The following is a 20434-nucleotide window of genomic DNA, read 5'->3' on the forward strand; positions in this document are numbered from 1 at the left end:
TAAAAAGGAACATTAGGTACTAGATTATTAACAAGTGGTGGATTTAGAGCAGTATTATCAAGGAAACTAGCCAAAATTTCAGCAAAAGGTTGAAGACCACTCGTACCTATAAGTTTTTCTCTTGAGGATGATTTTAAAGGAAAAATAGGGCTTGCATCTTCAAAAGGAAACTCAACTTCTTCTTCTCCAATTTCTTCATTCAAATCAATAGACTCCCATGGAAGAAATCTACCATATTCATCTTGTCGTCTTCCTCTTTGATGCATGCAATTGAATTCTTCACATTGGTGAAGAAATATTTAAGATTACAAATTTCTACAAAAACTTAACTAAGAACTATGACTCAAGAATGCTCCTAGCTTGACACCATTGCCAACAACAACACCAAAAATGATCTGCCTCACAATAGGTGTATAATAATCATGCCAAAGGCCATAGTTAGGAATAGTGTATTCAAACTAAGGACTATTTTCCCCCACCATGAGGTGCATTTAATTTTTTCAACCTAGGGATGTATACTTGAAATGGTTGGCACAACATGTGCACTAGGTTTCTTAATGAGTCATTATTCTTATGCTGCAGGAAATTAAAATGCAAGGAAAGAACCTGCACTAGTGCTACACAAAACTAACACACTTAACTCTTTACTGAAGCAAATGCTAGAAATGCAATGAAATACTAAGATATATTCCAACTCAGTTCATCTACTATAACTGTTCTTACAGATGTTGCAGGAACACCCACAAAGTATGATGCTATAGGAAGGAACTTATAATTTCTACCTGCAATACTAAAGATGCTTGAAAAAAAATCTATACTACTCTAATCTAATCCACCTCCCAAGTGGGCCCCTTTGGTTGACTTCTACTAATCTAGTAACATAGAATGTAAACCAGGAGCTATTTCTTTATGTTCTAGAAATTCATTACATGAGAACAATACATGAAACTTAAAAACAACTCATTGCAAGAGTCAACAGTTTCTTATCATAAAATTTCTTCTAACTACTTAAAACTATTGGTTTGATCCCTATAAATAGAAGATCAACATTTATTCTAAAACATAAAGCAAAAAAAACTAACTCCAAATCTGCCAGAGAAAAAAGGCAGAAAAGATAATAGCTCGAGGTGGGAATAATAAAGTCTGGACAACTGCTTTGTCACAATAATAAATGTAGAAAAATATAATAGTTCTTCATAGCTCCTCCATATTAGTGGCCATGTCCCTTGGTACCATTATGACTCTTTCCACCACAACTTAATGTCTTTTCTCCTTGAATGCTATTGGCTATCTTCAATGTTTCCTTTTGAATACTTTCGACCATCTTCAACTTCCTTTGCTAATAGGTTAGTTATTATGCAGAGATATTTGCAAATAAGAATTATCAAATTAAATTCAAATATGAGAAAACACATTTTGATGGTTATATGAAATACTACATTATATATATAATATTGGAAAAATATAACATACTATATACCCATAGGTTAATCATCAATTCAAGTAAACATGAGTTCACAAATGTCTTAGTGGAATTAGAACCAAGTGTTTAAAACTATCATAAAATAGAGGCAATAATTAGCCCGATTAGGAACTATTTTTCTTAGTTTAGTGACATTTGTTTATATTGTAATATTATTTCTCCGTACAAATTGATGTTTTGACTATGGATAATCTTTTTATATGAGAGATTATTGTCCTAGGTCATCACCTCTTCTTTATGTTGCAAATTATGGTCCTTTATAAACTCTTACCCTTCCTTTGGTGTTAGAGTTGTTTTCCTTGTTTCAAAGATTCCTCTTCCTCTTCTTTATAGGGGATTTGATGATTGAATATTTGTTCCTATTTGATTTATCTTTGAAAGATGATATTTTATCTAAAAGAACTCCTCTATGGTGGGGGTATTGTTCATAAGATCTCTTTCCTTGAGAATCCTTTTTCCATGAGTGACATATACTTTTTCATAATTATCTATGTTCTTGGTTGTAAGGATCAATATCCTTCGATAGGAGTATGGTATACATTATTATTAACATGACATTTACTTCCATTTTGAAGTAGGTATCCTCTTCCTCTTCCTTATCATGTATAGTAGACATCCATGATAAGGAGGGGGGCATATATAGGGTCTCCCTTGTATTATAGTTTTCTATTTATATGCTAAATCTCAGAAGGTAAAACACATAAGTTGCTAAATCCTAAAGAGACACACATTTTCAAATATTTTATATGCTAAATACTCTAAAGGTAATGACCATAAGTTGCTAAATCTTGAAGAGATACACATTTTTTAGTTTTTCAATATGCTAAATCTTTTGAAGCTAACACACATTAGTTGCTAAGCCTTGAGAAGACACACATTTCATATTTATAGTGATACAAGAAGGTGGATCTATGGGTATTCCAAAAGCCATCAAAAGACACATTTATAATTGTAAGCACAATTTATTGGTGAACTATTAGGTTTGGCTACCTGTTGGGCTCTACCTTTCCATTGGTGATTCATGGAAAGGTATGCATCTTACTAGGCAAGGTAATCACTTCTTCTTTTCTTTCTTTTCACTTTCATGCTAGTAGGAATGGATCATGAAGCTATGATATTTATAGTATTGCTCTTTTTCTTCTTATGCAATCACTTATTTTTTTATGATAGCTTTCCGAATGTGATATTAGTATGAGAAATATTTCCTAGTAAGGTTTCTTGTGCTAGTTGATTTGGGTTTGTTTAGTACTAACTCTTTTCTTTTATATATCTATATTTTTTCTTGTTTTCACACCCTCATGAATGTATGTTGAGTTAGAATCCTTACCCTGGGGGCTTGTTTCCTTAGATTTGGCTATTTTCCCCTTGTTATGGTTTTCTCTCTTTATTTCTAGCCTATTTTTGACAACTTTCTCTGTGAATCTAAGGACTTTCAATTTTTGGGTCAAGGATGAACTTAAGGGTCAAGGTCAACCTCAACCTTGACCTAGGTCAAGGATGACCTTGACCCTTACCTAGGGTGGGGTTGACCTCATCCTTGACCCCAGGTCCATTTTTCAATTTTTGGGAGTTTCGAGATATCGGGCTTTGGAAAGTTTCTTTTTCCCACTTTGGGGTCATTGTTTCAAGTTTTATAATGGTAGACTCTTAAATTTAATTTAATCTAGGTCCATTTCTAGGAGTTAAGGTTAATTAGGATTTAATTCTCCCATGTTGGCCTTCTATAGGAGTTTGTGCCCTAGATCTCTATATAAGGATGCCTTCTTCCCTCATTTTGACACCTAGGATCTGTCACATATAAATGACTACCTACTTACTATGAGAGATTACCTACTTTTCATAAGGAGATATTATCAAGCATTCTTTCATTCAAGCATTCAAGTTTTCTATTGAAGATCAAGGATTGAAGCATTCAAGCCTTTGAAGGGATTTGGTTCAAGCATTCAAGATTCATCATTCAAACCCTAGATCTAGCCATCATGGTGGTGTGATCTTCCTTCAAGATCCTTTATTTATCTTCAAGATTTATTCATTCTTCTATCAAGGTGGATTCTAAGCATACAATCATGGAGGTTTTGATTTACATTTGTTAATGTTATGTTCAAGCTTTCATATCAATATACTTGTTTATATTTTAAATACAATTTCATATCTATTGAATATCATAGCTTCATTGTTAGATTTACTTCTACTACTTGCTAGCATTCCTTATTTCAATTCCATTATTACAGTTGATTTCAAACTGGGGTTTGACCAAGGCAAACCCCTCATCCAAACAATAAAACCATTTTTCTTGCAGATACAAGTGTGGAACAACAAATTAAAGTGATATTTGGGTACCCTTTTCATTGAACTTGTGAGATTTGTGAACAAAAGTTTCTTTAGACTAGTGCAAGTCAAGGTTGACTTTTTGGGGTATAATTGTGCCTCGGGGTAAGATTGTGCCCCTCCATCTGGGTCAAGGCTGACCTCCCTTCAAAAGAATAAAAACTTTCTGGGTTTTCTCCATCTTGACATTTCCAGTACAAAATAGGTTGCAGAATCCCCCAAAACTGTACATAGACATTAGGAATCAACATTTTCCAGATTTATCCTACTTCAAGATTAGTATTTGTCTTTAATCTATTCAAGATTTAAGCTCATACTTCTCAAATAGCATAGACCATAAGATCTATTCTTTTCTTCATATTCTACATTGCTTGATCCATTTGTGCATTGATCAATTCCTTGTGGTTAGTTAATTTGGATCATTCCTTTTGGGGAATTTGGGTTAAGGATAGGTCCTATTTTCTTCCTATTCACTATGGTAAAGGAAAAGTTTTGGATGCTGCATATATAAAGTTAAACGTGGAATTTGAGAAGGCTAAAATGGAACAATTAGTAGGGATAGGGTTGTGGTGCTACCATCCAGATTTAGCTGCAAGACCTAAAATAAGGCAAGTGGTAAAAATGTTGAAGCTGGAAGATCAAGTACCTAATCTTCCTCTAGAGATTCGTACCTATACCATAGAGTATCATCCCATAATTCTAGAACTACAATGAATTAAATTGATTAATTAATAAGCTATGTTAGTTTGAGCTTCACTTCGTTTTGAGAATACTTTAATATTCTCTACTTAACAAGGCCAACCATGTGAAGGTGGAAACTCATCTAGCCTCACCTCTCTCCCACTAACATCAATCTAAATTCCCCCATTAACATCAATTACATACTTCATTCATTCATTCATCCATTTATGAACTATAACATTCAATCAATACAATCACATAACATTCATTAATATGATATCAAATTCATTAATGCACAATACTAATCAAGACTTCATTAACACATACAAATATTCATTAACATGACATAAAAATAAATATTAATACGTAACATTCATATATTATTACTTAAAACAATGTTCTTTCATTATCCATCAACGTTTATCAAAGAGCATTTAAAAAAAAAATTTCTTCTTTTTGTTTTTCTTAGCTTTCTTTAGGTAAAGGCTGATAGGAGCATCAATATCTTCCTCATTCTCCTCCTCTTGTGGCACATGCAATGTAAAATTATGATGCCTCCTCCTATTTTGAGGAGCATGAGGCTGTTGCACTAAAGGGGGCTCTATTGCAATAACAAGTAAATGGGTTAAATTGGCATAATATTTTTTTTTATTTTACTAGTTACAAATATTTCATTAACTAGTAGAACATAACATGCATTTTTCTTACCTAAAAATGCCACATCATGTACAATAACTTTTTGTTCCATTGCCACCTCAACATGCTAAACACTTTGAAGATGCTCCACTCATTCACCATGATATTCAACATACTCTAAAATATTCAAAAAAAGGTTACATGTCAAATTGCAATTGAAGATGTTAAATTTTATTCATAATTGCATAAAAAATTTCCAATAGAAAATTAATACCTCCACCACTATGATGCACATCATGGCCTTCATCACACATAGGTTCTTTGATAGGATTTGAAAGCTGTAGTGAAATGTTTTGTACACTGTTATGCAGTTAATTTAAGTTGGAAACTAACACCAATTTTTTTCCTCAACCATTCAATTTGATTTACTTTTTATTTGAGCAATTTACCTGTGTCTCATTTGGTGCACCAGATTCTTGGGTATGGCTTTTTGATTCTTGGCGTAGACATGCAACCTTGACTTTATAGTGTTCCTTAGGCAATTTTATTTATCTTCATCCATGGGCTCTACATTGAATTATGTACCCTGTATTCTTTGTTTAATATCGTCAGTTTTGCATGTATGATTTGATTAAAAAAAATTGTTTGCAACATTAAATAAATTTTTTAAAATGAAATTCTATTGCTGCTACTTACAAGTTGAGAGTGAAGATTCATATAGCCACCAGAGCCAAGTTTGTGTTGGCCAACCTTTTTCTCTTGCTTCTATAGCTTTTGATGTGTCATGCAGTCTATGAAAAGTTTGAAACATGTTAGATTATATATTTAAAAATATTACTAATTAGTGCATGATTACATTCTACTTAATACTATCATGACATACCTTCTTTTTCCCTTTTTTGGTCCAATTCCTTTACCATGTAGCCTTTTCTATTTTGCATCTTCTATTATTTCATTCCACTCCATTGATGGAATCATAGGAGGATGCCCATACTTTGGGTTATCCTTTAGATCCCTTCTATATTGGTCCCTCATAGTCTTTATATGTTTGGATCCTATTTTGAGAAGTAGGGCACTATCAAAAATGTTTTTTCCAAAGAGGTCCTTAAAAGATATAATGAGCTCATTTTTCAATTCAAGACCCTGTTCATTCCACCTTTAAACAAAAATTAAAATTGTTAGATCAATAACTTTAATATAGTACTATAAATGGAAGAAAAGAAAAATATTATAGCAATGATATGTAACTACATATCTTTTATGTATGGTGGGTCCAAATAGCTTTAATGTCATTTCAAAAAGATGATCATAGAAAAGATCATTTCGTATGAAAAAATCATTGGATTAGTAGTCCAAAATGAGTTATGTATAAGTAAACTACAATTACACTGAAAATAATAACAACTTTAAAACACCTAGAAGCTTTGGTAATTTTAACAAAAATATAGTTTTCTTGTTCAAATGAACTAGTACTAGTCACATGGGCTACTCTAGCAAATGGTTCAACTTCACTAGTAGTGGTCTCTATTGTTCTATCAACAATAGGTGTATCTATTAGTGGACAAAATAAGTCCATGAGTATAAAATCCACCAAAAAAATAATAATGCATGATTAGCACATTGGAAAATATTAGAAAAAAGGTTTTACCAGTTGTACTTGGTATAGTCAAAGATGTATGAAAGCTCCTTGTTGTTGACAATGCAATCGTTAATATGAGAACAACGAATGAAGGAGGCACCTGCACTTCATGATGAGTTGAAGAATAAATTTTTAGAAAAGACATTTGTAATGGATAAAGATCAAATGGGATACTAGTTAGAAGCATCCAAAATTAGAGTTAAGTGTTATAATGTTGATGAAAACAAACAATGTTGCACTAGTAGGGCTACAATATTCTATTATTGCTCATGTTGTTTTACATGTAGCCAATGAACTTCATGTATCGATTGTTTCATTTGGAGTAATAGATCCAAATCTCTCATCATATCAGTATGGAATGATTTCTCTCTATGGGAGAAATATATAACTTCTTATTGTGGTTGTATATACAAATAATATGTATGGGATGATGACATTTGCAATTGTGATTAGTTTCTATGGCTCGAAAGATATTGTGGTTGCATATACATATGATGATTATGGGAGAAATGGATTAACTTATTTAAATGATGTGCTAGAAGATGTTAATGCTAAGATTGCTAGCAAAATACCATTTCCTCCTAGAGTCAGTGAAAATGATATTGGAAGTTTGTTGGTGCAATTAGCTTTGATGGAGTCAATGGTGTTTGTTGTGCATATGAATCTAGACATAGGTATTGATCTATTCTCTAACATACTATACCTTGGACTGTTGAACAATACCTATGTCTGGATAGCCATAGATTGGTTCTCTTCCCTTTTGGACTCTAATGGACCTGACTATGAAACTATGAATTCACTCCAAGGAGTCCTTTCTATACGCATGCATATTCCAATATCAAATCAGGAGCATGCTTTAGAGTAAGGTGGAACAATATTTACAAAACTAAGATAATTGATTTTCACTTGAATGCATTTTGACTATATATGCTTATGATGCAATATGGACAATTTCCCATTCAATTAACCATTTCTTGAGGAAAGGAGAAAATTTTCATTTTACAGGTTATCCCTAGTTCTCCAATTTAAGTGGAAATGAAATAGAATTAGTAGGGTTAAAGGTGTTTGTAGGAGGATCACAATTGCAGAAAATATTGCTGCAAACAACTTTCATTGGCTTAACTGGTCCTGTAAAATTTGATAAAATTGGAAATTTGGTTGGTTCTACTTTTTAGATCATCAATATAGTTGGAATAGGATTTTTCAAGGTAAGTTATTTGGTAAATCAATTTGGCTTGTTTGTTATTCCTCAAGAAATTAGAGTTTACAAGTCACACATCCAACAAACTGTGGGTCTAAAAATGATTGATATAGTATGGCTAGGTCAAGACAAACTAATACCATGTGGGTGGGTATTTCCTAATAATGACAAGCATATTTTGATTGCTATGCCCAGAAAGGTTGGATTTCAAGAGCTTGAGGATATAGTGGAAGGCCAACATGAAGAAGGGATTCATTATTGATGTGTTTGTTGCTGTAGTGGCTTTGTTACCTTATACCCTTCTGTAGAAATTTGAACCTTTTCAAAGGGGAATCAAACCCCAATTATGATGAGCTTGTGCAATAAGTTGCCTCAAAGGTTGGTATGTAGAACTACTCTTATATCTTCTACTATACTTTAAGACAATCATCTATAGGTTATATCTCTCATATAATTCTCACATTGTATTTTTTGGTACACGAGTTAATTTGCATATGCATACTAGGGTTATCTTTGTATAACTACAACAATGAAAAAATTTGATGGAGGAATGTGGTATACAACTGCTACATTCTTTCTTCTCATAAGAGTTGTTTTATGAACTTTGGAGCATAAATCAAACCATAATTTTCAAGGACATCCAAAGGAGCAAGCCACATTTTTGGCAAAGAAATTTGCAACATTTTTTGTTTTCATTTACAATGGATAAAGATCAAAGCTAAGTGTTATAATGTTGTAAAGAGAAAGTGTTATTTACATGAAGGTTGTGTGCTACAACCCTCACCATATTGACCATGTGGTCTCACAGGTGTCACAAAATCCTGTAAGAAGAACATATAATATTTTAGATCATGATCCATAAGATACTATAAAATATAAACATCCATTGAAATTTTATTATCACTTAAGATTAATTATTGCTTACCTTCAAAGAATTGACTCTATGTATCAATTCTTCTTTTAGTTCCTCTGTCTCCTCAATTATGTTTCAGTCAAGGACAAGGTTAAGAACTTCATCACTATATTTTTTATAATTTTATGGGCCATGAAGATGAGGTCATCGCAACATGCAATGTCATCTACAAATGACACTTGAGTTTTAGATTGCATTTGATCTGCTATGATTTTTGCTTTTCCCTATCAATAAGTATGAAATTGTGACATTAATATTAGTAAGAATCCATCAAAATAACTCCAAATCCATAAAGAAAAGAGCATAATGATATGACATTTGTTTCTATATAATTCATACAATTACACTAATTAAGGTTTACCTTTACCGAAGAAGGTGTGTGAGGTACATCCCCACCTGTGCCTTGTGGTGTATCCATGTCATCTTGTGAAAAATATTAGTAATTCTTAGAAATAATAGATGAAATGAAAGTAATAGAAAATCAACATTTTATGAAGGGAAAAACTTGAGATCAAATCTTGATTCAATCAAAAAATTAGAAGGTACATCACTCATACTTATTTGGATTTGTGATGTCCTCATTGTTAACCTAAGAACAAGATAGAAAGGAAACACATATGTGGTCAAGGGATGGTAGATCTTGAGCACCTCAAGATACTAAATAGAAATTGGCAAATCACACATAGTAGGTAGAAGTTCAAGAAGTAAATTTGTATGCTGTTTCAATAAATTCAATAGCATCAAGGTCTTATCAAGGAAAATCATGAAGTCTTAAATATATGTCAATTCTCCTATCTAGCTTCAAGTAAGTGCACAAGATAATTGAGATCAAGTGATGTGAGCTAGGTTTGAAGATATCAAGTACCTTCATCAACATAGAACTGAAGTATGATCCAAACATTGAGCTCACATGTTATCAACCATAACAATCATTTGGATGCCTGACACCCACCTTATCAATATGTGAATCATGACTTTAATAATAAATGATAATTCCATAATCTATCATATCCTTAAGATGACATCCTTTATCGATCATCATGTAGAAAAAATGAAGTATGATTCCTCATGAAGATATGGTTGTCACATCATAGCATCCATCCATTGATCACATATGAATACAAATCCTTATCATTAATCATACAAAGATGAGATAATAAAGTTAGCAAGCAACATGATAAGACAAGTAGCATGATCATCTAACAATTATTATCACTGAGGAGATAATAAATTAGAGCATCAACTACAAAACCAATTTGCAATAAATGGTAATGTTAACCATGAAATATCAGTTAGCAAGCATGTCAATAATATCACCTTGTGTATCAAGTTCAAATGATCATCATAATCACCCATAAATTATAACCATTACACGAGGTATTGATTAGGAAGATTTAACATCAAAGGAAAATTTTTGTCACATCATTTAGGAGTTCCCATGTTCACATCAAACAACATAATGTAGTCATAGTTGTGTGTGTGTGTGCGTACATATGTATGTAGTTTCCTATGAACAAATAGATAGTTACATTATCAACAATCAACATGATATTGTCTTTATCACCACCTATGGAAGATTAATCAAATAATGACAAGTGAAGTGAACAAAATAATTAGTAGTGATTATTCATAACTATGAAAAGACAATGATCATTAAATGCCCATTTCTAAAAAAGAAAGGTGCTATATAAACCTATATTTGCAAGTATCCAATAACAATGAGATCTATTATAATAATCAATCCCATTCTCAAAGACATCATCTAGTATTTCTTATCAGCTATTTATCCTTATTGGATTTCTCAAGGGAGTACTTGCCTTTCAAAAATGAGTTTGTAAATACTGAGGTAAAGTAATCATGAAGAGTCCACTACCTTGTATATTTCCAAAGACAAGGTAGACATAGAAATATCATTACTGTAAGCTATATTGATGACAACTGCATACATATAAGGTATAGATTAGAATTGGCAATATGATCACTATAAGTGATATTGGAGACAAGTACAAATAATAAATAACTATATCAATGCTATAAGTGATATTGGGATATTTGTGTACTTATAAGATAAATCAGGAACAACATGATACATCATTGCTATAAGAAATAAAAGTAGACTTCAACATATTAGTGCCATATCATAGTCAACTATTATCACATTGAGAAGACTTGTAGTATATCTTATATTAATATAAAAAAAAAAAATAGAACCAACAATTCATATTGTTATAATATAAGTGCAGATCTAATATATAGTAGAGATCATCTTGGCATAAATCTCATCAATATATTCGAGATATCTCTAATACTCTATTTTATTGACTAGTAATATATCTTATAACATCATATTATAAGCAGTATCAATTATAAATGACAATCTTTCATTCTTATATTAATTAGTGTTAATTACCATCATTACAAGTCTTGTAAAGGACTTTTAGAGTCTTCTTGGAAGGAAATTTCTTGCCAATTTTTGTAAGTTAATTGTCCCTAATTCCCAAGAATTAATATAAGGGGATATTACAAGATTGATGTCCTTGTCACTAGGTTGTCACTCAATTGTTAGGCAAAAGATGTAAATGTAATCCATTGGCTAGTGGTCATATATTCAATCTAAGGTTGGTGTCTCCTATTGGTTGTTGTCTACTTATCATAAGTGATTCATTATTATTGTGAGGTTGATTGTCCCATGATTTTTCCCATCTTGGGTTTTCACATAAGTTTTCCACTCTTGTGTACTTGTGAAGATTTCATATTGTGTATTTTTTATAATTTATGAATAATTGCTATATTAAAAATAAATTAAGTTTAAAATTGTATATATTATTTCACCCCCTCTCTCCCTTATAGTTGGTATCGGTGTAGGTTCCTTTAAAAAGGTTTAGCAACTTAAGCTAGATCTTTGATAACACATGATTTTCTTATTTGGTGATGTTGATTGCCCATTCACCAAAATGCTCTTGCACTAGACATGTCAGGTAACCCCATGAGTTGGTAGAATCAAGAACATTTGCAGGTGTATGGGATGGTAATCTCATGTTTTTTTAAAATCTAATTTTACTCCTTGCCCATGGAAACTCTTCCACTATTCTGTCCTTGACCAATCTCAAGGACACTATGTATATAATATCTACATGTTATTTTTGTGTGCATATATGGTAGGGGAATTTGTTTGAATAATTTTGTTTAGTATAAAAATATTTATGCATCCATTATCCTATGTTAAGGGGAAGACTTTTGGTGAATCCACAAAGAGGAGATAAGTAGGCATTGCCTTGTCATCATTAGGGAAGGGTTAATTTCCTTATAGTATGAAACGTCCATTACTTGTGAACAAAAAGTAGTTTAATTCTCATACATCTATACACACCATTATGGCGTGGTAGGAACACTCTTTTCTTTTTTTATGGCTGGCTAATTCCTTTTTTGATATTTGAATTTGCTTTGTGTACGAGCAAGTGCATAAGAGCTTGCAAAACAAATCACTTGGATAAGTTCAAGAAGTTTTCTTTGTTGTTTTGTATTGATATGATAGTGCTGAGAATGTGGTTTTTATTGAGCCAATATATTGACAACTTGCTCCATCCTAACTTTAGTCATATCCATTGTAAGCCAAAATATCTAGATCAAGTTTTCCCTTTGTTGTTGTTGAGGTAGAAACTCAATCCGTAGCTCACTGACTCTTTTCCTATACACACCATTCAAATCCTTGATAATTCTGCAAGTTTTTATTGATATCACTAAGATCATTCTTGATATACTCACATTGTATTTGAAAATTGGCTACTACATGGCATGCCACTATAGACAATATTTGTAGAAGATATTAATTTCCTCCATACACATTTCAATTTGACTAATAGCAAGGGACCATATCTATAATACAATGTTATACTTCTCATCCATTTCCTCCTCAACATACTGATAATAAATGTCATATTGTAACAACTATTTCTCAATATCTAAAACCAAATCACTAGACTACACTCCACAAAAATGAGATACCACCACATCATTGTCAATCATATGATCAACAACCAATAACAAGGGGTTAGGGGGTATTTTATATTTCTTCTTATTTTAACCATGAAAATTTTGTAATTATTATGACACTTCACAAGGTTCCATTTTTTAGTGATATCCCAATGTAAGGACTTGAGATGACAACCATGACTAAAAGGATGCAAAATCATCATATTTTCCTTGATTTTATGGATAAGGGCTTGAAAAACACCATTGGCATCTTTCTATATTTCAAAATCATATTGTTTCTCTCTTTCTAAATAGACCAACTACCAATCCAACTCAAAACAAAACAAATAAACTATTCATAATGATGTAAAAAGAAACATAGGGAAAACTCTTAATAGCTTACCTATGTAAAATAATGTTAAAATGTTGCAATAACTACTAACTATAGCAACAATAAACAAACCTCTTGCAACCTATAGAGTTCAAAAATTATATTTTGGAATCCACATGACTCAAATTTTAATGGATGAATATGATATAAGATTGTAGGAAAGAAGATTATCTAAGAAAAGAAAAATACCACAAGGAATGTCTAGACGTCTTTTGCTATTGCAACATCTTGTAGAAAGCTTAAGAACCAACTAATTTCATTTCTAATAGTAACAACAACATCAATAAAGATATATTATTTGGAATAGAAATTCAGGGAACACTTGGAGCAAGCCTAAAAAGAAATAAATATGAATCTTAAGTATTTTTTAAAACACAAAACCTATTAAAGATAGACTATGCCGTGAGCCACTACATAGAAAAATTAGCCTAACCTATAATACAATATGAAAACAAGTCTAACCTGTTAAAGAAAAATGCAACATTCAACTAGAGAAATAAGATCGTCATAAAAAATACAAGGTCAATGCAAATCAACATCAACAAATGGTACTCCAACCACTCTAAAAGAAACCATATGAATATGGCACTAGCAAGAATGCTCAAAGAAATTCGCTTGTTTCTCCACAATAAGACATACACAACTTTATACAAAACCAAACATTGAGGAAAAATAACTTAATGAAAATTTTAATTTTATTATTTGTGACAACAAATGCCCCTACCCTTGCCCCTATTTCAAATGAGCAATTTTTACAATTGTACAACAACCCTTATTTTTCATTATTGTAAAAAAAACTTTTAGTGTAAAGTTCTTAGGTATCTAAATTTTTACAATTTGTGGAAAAACAATGAAATTTCAAAAATCTAGATTAACTTGGGCACTTTATTTTTAAATTGCAAAATAATAAAAATTTTCCCTATCAAAACACACCATTGCTAAAAATGTTAACAATAGGGCTTCCAAAAAAAAAATTCTTCTTACATTTGCCTTGCTGAGCATATGATGAATAGGTTTCTAGCATCCAAAGAGCTGATTAAATGACTCGAAAACTGATGATTTTTCACGCCTTTTAAATAATGTCTCTAAGCTTTGTTTGGGAACACTCCTCCCAAAAAAATGACTTACTAGAGAAATGAGCTTTGTTTTTCAAGTTCATATAAAAAAGTTCTAAAAATAGTTGGAACATTCAATCACAAACTCACATGCTTTCATATTGAATAAACCTTCATTAATGTGCTCCAACTTTGAGATCTTTATTGGGTTGTACCAAAATGGAACTTCTAGATATTTAGTAAACTTTGTAAGTTTTCTTTTAGTGTCTTCTAGGTTATCAAAATTCACACCAATGACTGTGAACTTGAGATGCTTAACTATAGAAAAAGAAGATCTCACAGAGAGAGATTAAACCAACATTGTCCATTGATACCTAGTTCAAATTCCCAAATCAATCATATGAATTCACTTCCCATGCTTCATGACATCAATGATACCTTAGACAACCATAAATTGTATCACTTTGAAAAAGGGAAGTATAGTAGTATAGCTACTAAGTAAAGATTAAAACTCGGCTTTTGCATTATCACTACGCTAGTTCTTAGTAAAATCATTCTTATAGTTATTGGTGAAATCAAGGGTTTTTGCTTTCACCTCATTATATTTTGTGTTATCCCTCCTCCCACACCAATGAGCTCATAGTGAAATCCCTCCTCTCATGCACTTTTTTTTTGTTTATAATCCATGTTGGTCAAAATTTAGACCAAAAAAATTCATGTTGCTCAAATTTTCAACCAAATTAGGATCTTAACAAAAAAAGTTAAAATCAAATGGAAAATGGCATAAGGTCAAAAATTAACACCAAATCTACTAGTGATACATGATCTTGAAGCTTTGATCATAAAAAAGATAAAAAGGTAAGAGAATCTTTAAAGGAAAGTTTCCTGTAATCTATTATTCATGCAATGAAATTGGTCACTTTGCATTAAGATGTCCTACAAGAGAATATAAGATTAAGCCTAGACTCTACATTTCAAAATTTCCTAAGGAATGTCTTTATGTTAGTGATGATTAGATTAAAATTAAGGAAATTAAAATGAAGGAGAATTATGATGAAGAAAGAATAATATTTGTTGTAATTAAAGATGAGAGTCCTATTAAGAACGAAAATACATTAATGCCACATGTAGAGAAGAAATCAAATTGAATTATAGACAATGGATGTTCACATCACATGATATCTGACAAAGATAGGTTTTTTGAGTTGAAAAGGTATGATAGAGTTATTGTCATATTTGGTGACAATACATCTTGCTTGATAAAAAAACAAAATTTCTATAATAATTGATGGCAAGTATAACACAAATGATGCCTTATTCGTTGATGAATTGAAACATAACTTGTGAAGTATTGGAAAACTTGTAGATAAGGGTTATCATTTACAATTCATATATGGAAAATGTTTAATCAGAGATAAATTAAGGAATAAGATTGTAACTAGTGCTAACACTAGAGGTAATTTATTTCATTGAAATAATTTTGAATTAATTTGTTTATTAAAAAAGTTTTTGCTAATTGGTTATGACATAGAATATTTTTGATTAAGGTTAAAACAGGTTTTGAAGGATCCCAAAACACAAAACACAAGGGGAAAAAGAGAACCCCATGACAAGTTAAAAGATGTCATTGAAAAGAATCACATGTCTAGCAACCCAAAAATGATCAACCAAAGAATTCCAAAGACAACTCTATCCAAGACCAAAATTACAAAGATGGAATAAAAATATAAGTAAAAAATTATGACATAGAATGCTTTTTCATATAAAATTTGGTAATATAGCAAAGATCAGTAATTATAATATAGTCAAAGTTCTACTTAATATTATTAATCCTAATATTATGTTGTGTAAGGAATACAATTGAAAAGTAATGAGTGAATATATTTGAGAGAAAATAATTTACTGCTACAGGGAAGTTGGAATTGGCACACAAAAATTTATGTGGTCCTACTAATACACTAACATTATATGGTGAAAAGTATTTTACTCATTTTATTGATGATTATAATGGAATGATGTGGATTTATTTTCTAAGATAGAAATTTGTGGCATTTGAAAAGTTTAATATCTTTAAAGCTAAAGTTAAAAATGGATCTAGACTAAAGATAAAATGTTTAAGGTCTGAAAGAGGATGAGAGTTTACATCAAATAAATTCAATGAATATTGTGAAGATCATGGTATTCATAGATAAATTTCATCCCCTAGGACATGATGACAAAATAGAGTACCAGAGGGAAGAAATTGAACTATTTGGGATACAACAAGAGAGATGTTTCTTGAAGGCAATGTAGCATACGTACATTGGAGATAAGGACTAAGTATTGTATTATACACCTTGAAAAAAAGTTTAGATAAGGAAAGAAAAATGTAAAGCATCTTTTGAACTTTGGCTTCATCATTTACCTATAATAAAGTAATTTAGAATATTTGGAAGCAAATTCTATATTAAGAGAGATCATGAAATAGGTAAAGATTCTACTAAGATTATATTTAGGCCTAGATTATATTTATTAGTTATTCTACTAAGAGTAAGATTGCATTTGCTATAATCTAAGACTAAAGAAGATTGTTAAAAGTGAAAACATATGAGTTGATGAAATAATTTAGGTGCAAGAGATAAATTTTAAGTATGATTCATATGAGGATGTTAATAAAGTGAGCACAAGTTAGAGACGGGCTCAAAATCAAAATGAAAAATAGGAACAATTCTTTGAGATAGATAATCAAATTCATGTTCAAATTGAAGAACCAAGAGAAGAACAAAAAAGTCAAGGTATGTAGCTTTGGATCATTCTGATGAACAAATTATTGGAAATGCAAGTAGTGAAGTGATATAGGACAAATGAGAAATGAACTATCTAATTTCATAACTTGAACCTAAGAATACTATTAAAGCATGTAAAGATGAATCATGGATTGATTCCATGAAGGAAGAGCTAGAGAAGATTGAAAATGATAATACATGAGAATTGGTTCCTAGGCCTAAAGATAAGAATCTTATAGGAACTAAGCTGGTAGTCATAAAAAAGATAAATGAGCAAGGAGAAGTGGTAAGAAATAAAGAATGACTAGTTGTAAAGGTTATTCAAGAGAGGAGAGTATTAATTTTGAAGAACCATTTTCTCCTATGGCTAAATTAGAAGAATTTATTTTATTTTTGGCATATGTAGCTCATAAGATATTTAAAGTCTCTTAGATGGATGCTAAGTCACCTTTATTGAAGGGACAATTAGAGGAAGAAGTATACATTGAATAGCCAGATGGATATGTAAGCTTAAGAAATACCCTTTATGGATTGAAGCAAGATCCAAGAGCTCACTGTGTAAGGTTAGATCTTTTTTGTTTTGCATTTTGGATTTAAGAAAGGAAGCACAAGAATTAATCAATACCTGAGAGTTAATTTAGATAGATTTTTGATTATTGAAGTTTTTGTGGATAATATTATTTTTGGAGGAAATAATGAAGGGAGTATTTTTTTTTTTGATGAAATTCAAGGTGAATTTGAAATGTCTATGGTAAGATTGCAAATAAATTAGATTGAATATGATAGCTTTATTTCTCAAACTAGGTATCTCAAGGAATCATTAGTGAAGTTTTGTATGGAAAAATACAAACCAATAAAGATATTTATGGTTGCAAGTTGTAAATTGATTACTACTGATGATTCCCATAACACTATTCAGACAAGGTACATATCTATGATGGGTGGTTTACAATATTTAACTCTTGTAATAATGTTTTTTTAGACCTTTCAATTCAACCTTTAATATTTTTAATGATTTTTTAGAGTTCTAATCTCTTTTAATAACTTCAAAATTATGCTTATAATTTTAAATAGTTGCTAGTAGTTCTTTTTATCACAGTCTAAGGAAACTTCATGTAAAACTCTAGCCTTCTAGGAATTAATTTAAAAATTATCAAAAATGATAAAAATGAGCATTTTTATGTTTTTTTAATCAATAAACAATACCAAGAATTTTTTAATCTTATTAATTAAGATTAATTTTATATTTTGGGTCCTTCATTCAATGTAGACACTAGAGGAAAAGAACCAAAGTTCAACACATATTCATATGGTTATATTATAGTCTTCATCCAGGGCATTACCCATGTTACACATGTTGGAAGTCTTATTTGGTAAGTAAGATATTGAGGAAGGGGGGGGGGATGCGGTGAATCAGGATGTAAAAAAAATTCAACTTGAAAAAAAAATGACAAATCAAATGCATTCACCTCTAGTCCATATCATATCTAGATCATGAACCATATAAGCACACACTATAATGCTGAAATAAATTTTACTATTCATCACATCTATGAGTTTAAAGTAAGTGTGAACACATAACTGTGAGTCCTCACCTTGACCCATCATAGCTTAGTTGATACTTTGTTATTTTGTTACTCATGACTCGATATGTCAGGACATTATTTGATGCACTGAACATTATTATGCTATTTTATGATGAGTGATGCTTTACTTTCAGATATTTGATTTAGTCATTTAATGCTTTATAAACATGTATAAAGATGAAGTAAATGAATGTAAAACTAACACTTTGATTATGCAATTTTAATCATCAAAATATGAGTAGAATGAGATAAACAATTGATTATTAGAAAGATGGATGTTTTAAATTTACATGATTTTCCTTATACGTAATTTACATATATGCATGCGATTCTTGAACTACTAATGTGTGCAATTAGTGTGCAGAATATTTAACCAGGAAACCTAATGAAAAGATGGAATGGAACCCCTTGTTAATTTGTGCTATTTTTGCATTGTCTTTCTTTGAAGGTTGTTATATAGTCTTAAAATTCTCCTAGCTTTTATTTGGATTCTATTAAGTCTTTAAGGCCTGAAAACATTAAATTTAAGTACCCTAGGGGTAAGGGTAGGGGTTGGGAGTACTTTCCACCCCCTTAGCCTCTTAGGTTGACTTTTAGGGTCACTCAAAAACCCCACTTTTGGTTGATTGCGAAAATTGATTTGTCTCCTTCATGAGTTGGTGACTCAAACTCCACCTTGGGGTTACCAAAGGTCTAGTTGAGTTAGGGTCATATTTAGAGGCATTTTGGAGAAGTTTTTTTTTGTTATCCAATCTCTAGATTTTTAGAGAGAAGTTTGAAGATTGAAGGAAAGCAAGGATAAGCTCTTCTCAACTTGTCATTTTACCATAACTTTTTGTGAAGGTAGGGTTCTTCACTCTTTTGATCATGTTCTTCATATTGTTCATACTTTGATTCATGCATGAGGCATTGTGATGATCTTTGTATTGCTTGTATGTGTGTTGAGGGTGTTTTGGGAGGAATCTTAACTTGTTCTTGGATGTCATTCTTATGCTTTGCTTTGAAATTTTGAGAGGATTTCATGGGGATTGTTTTGACATTACTCACCCTTGGATAGGAAAGAAGTGGCCAAGTATGGGGGAAGGGCCTTAGTTGGACCTCAATAGTGTAGAGTCTCCTCTCATGGTGAGAAGAGGGAAAGAGGGTAGGGTGTATGGGCTCTTACTTGTCATCACATACCTTGTATGAGAATTTGAATTCTTGAAGAGAGGAAGGAATGAAAATCCTTGTTGTATTGGCCTTGAAAGGGCATTGGTAGAAGAATGGAAGTTCTTAAATTTTAGCCCCGAAAGGGCTATGTTATGGTATGGTGATTGACATCTCCTATTGAGAAAATTCACCTCCCCCCTATTTTGGTTCAATGTTGAACCTATTATGCAAAACTGGGTGGGGAATGCATGCTTGAATTGTTCATCATATTATGTTATTTTACATCCGTGTTGGTTCTTGTCTCTCCCATGGTTCCCTTGGTGCATTGAAGATATTGGAAAAGACCTCTTGTGAAAGGCCTAGAAGAAAATTCAATTGAATTGTAGCATTATGTAAAAATGTATTCTAAATTTTGATGTATTTAGCAAAGACATCGGGTTTTCTTACTAGTTCTTTCCTGACGGAGCCTTGAACTAGGTTAATTAATAGAGAGAAAGAATTGAGAAAACCTCCTTGAATTGTATCATGTGTTATTTTAATTCACGTCTAAGTGTGTGGAAGAATAGTTTAAATGTTGATGTTTTTCGAACTATGCAATTCTCAAGTTTCAATTATGTTAAGGAAAAAATTTTGTT

At 31.4% G+C, this 20434-nt stretch overlaps 1 pseudogene; it reads right to left on the bottom strand.

Annotated features, from left to right (window-relative positions):
* The window catches only part of LOC149577013 (reticulon-like protein B8), a 122030-nt pseudogene extending 107554 nt beyond the window's left edge, over positions 1-14476 (bottom strand).
* Positions 14477-20434: the final 5958 nt, after the last annotated feature.

The sequence above is a fragment of the Cupressus sempervirens genome, chromosome 1, assembly GCF_028749045.1.
Source record: "Cupressus sempervirens isolate cs-2001-9-10 chromosome 1, ASM2874904v1, whole genome shotgun sequence".
NCBI classification, from domain to species: domain Eukaryota; kingdom Viridiplantae; phylum Streptophyta; class Pinopsida; order Cupressales; family Cupressaceae; genus Cupressus; species Cupressus sempervirens.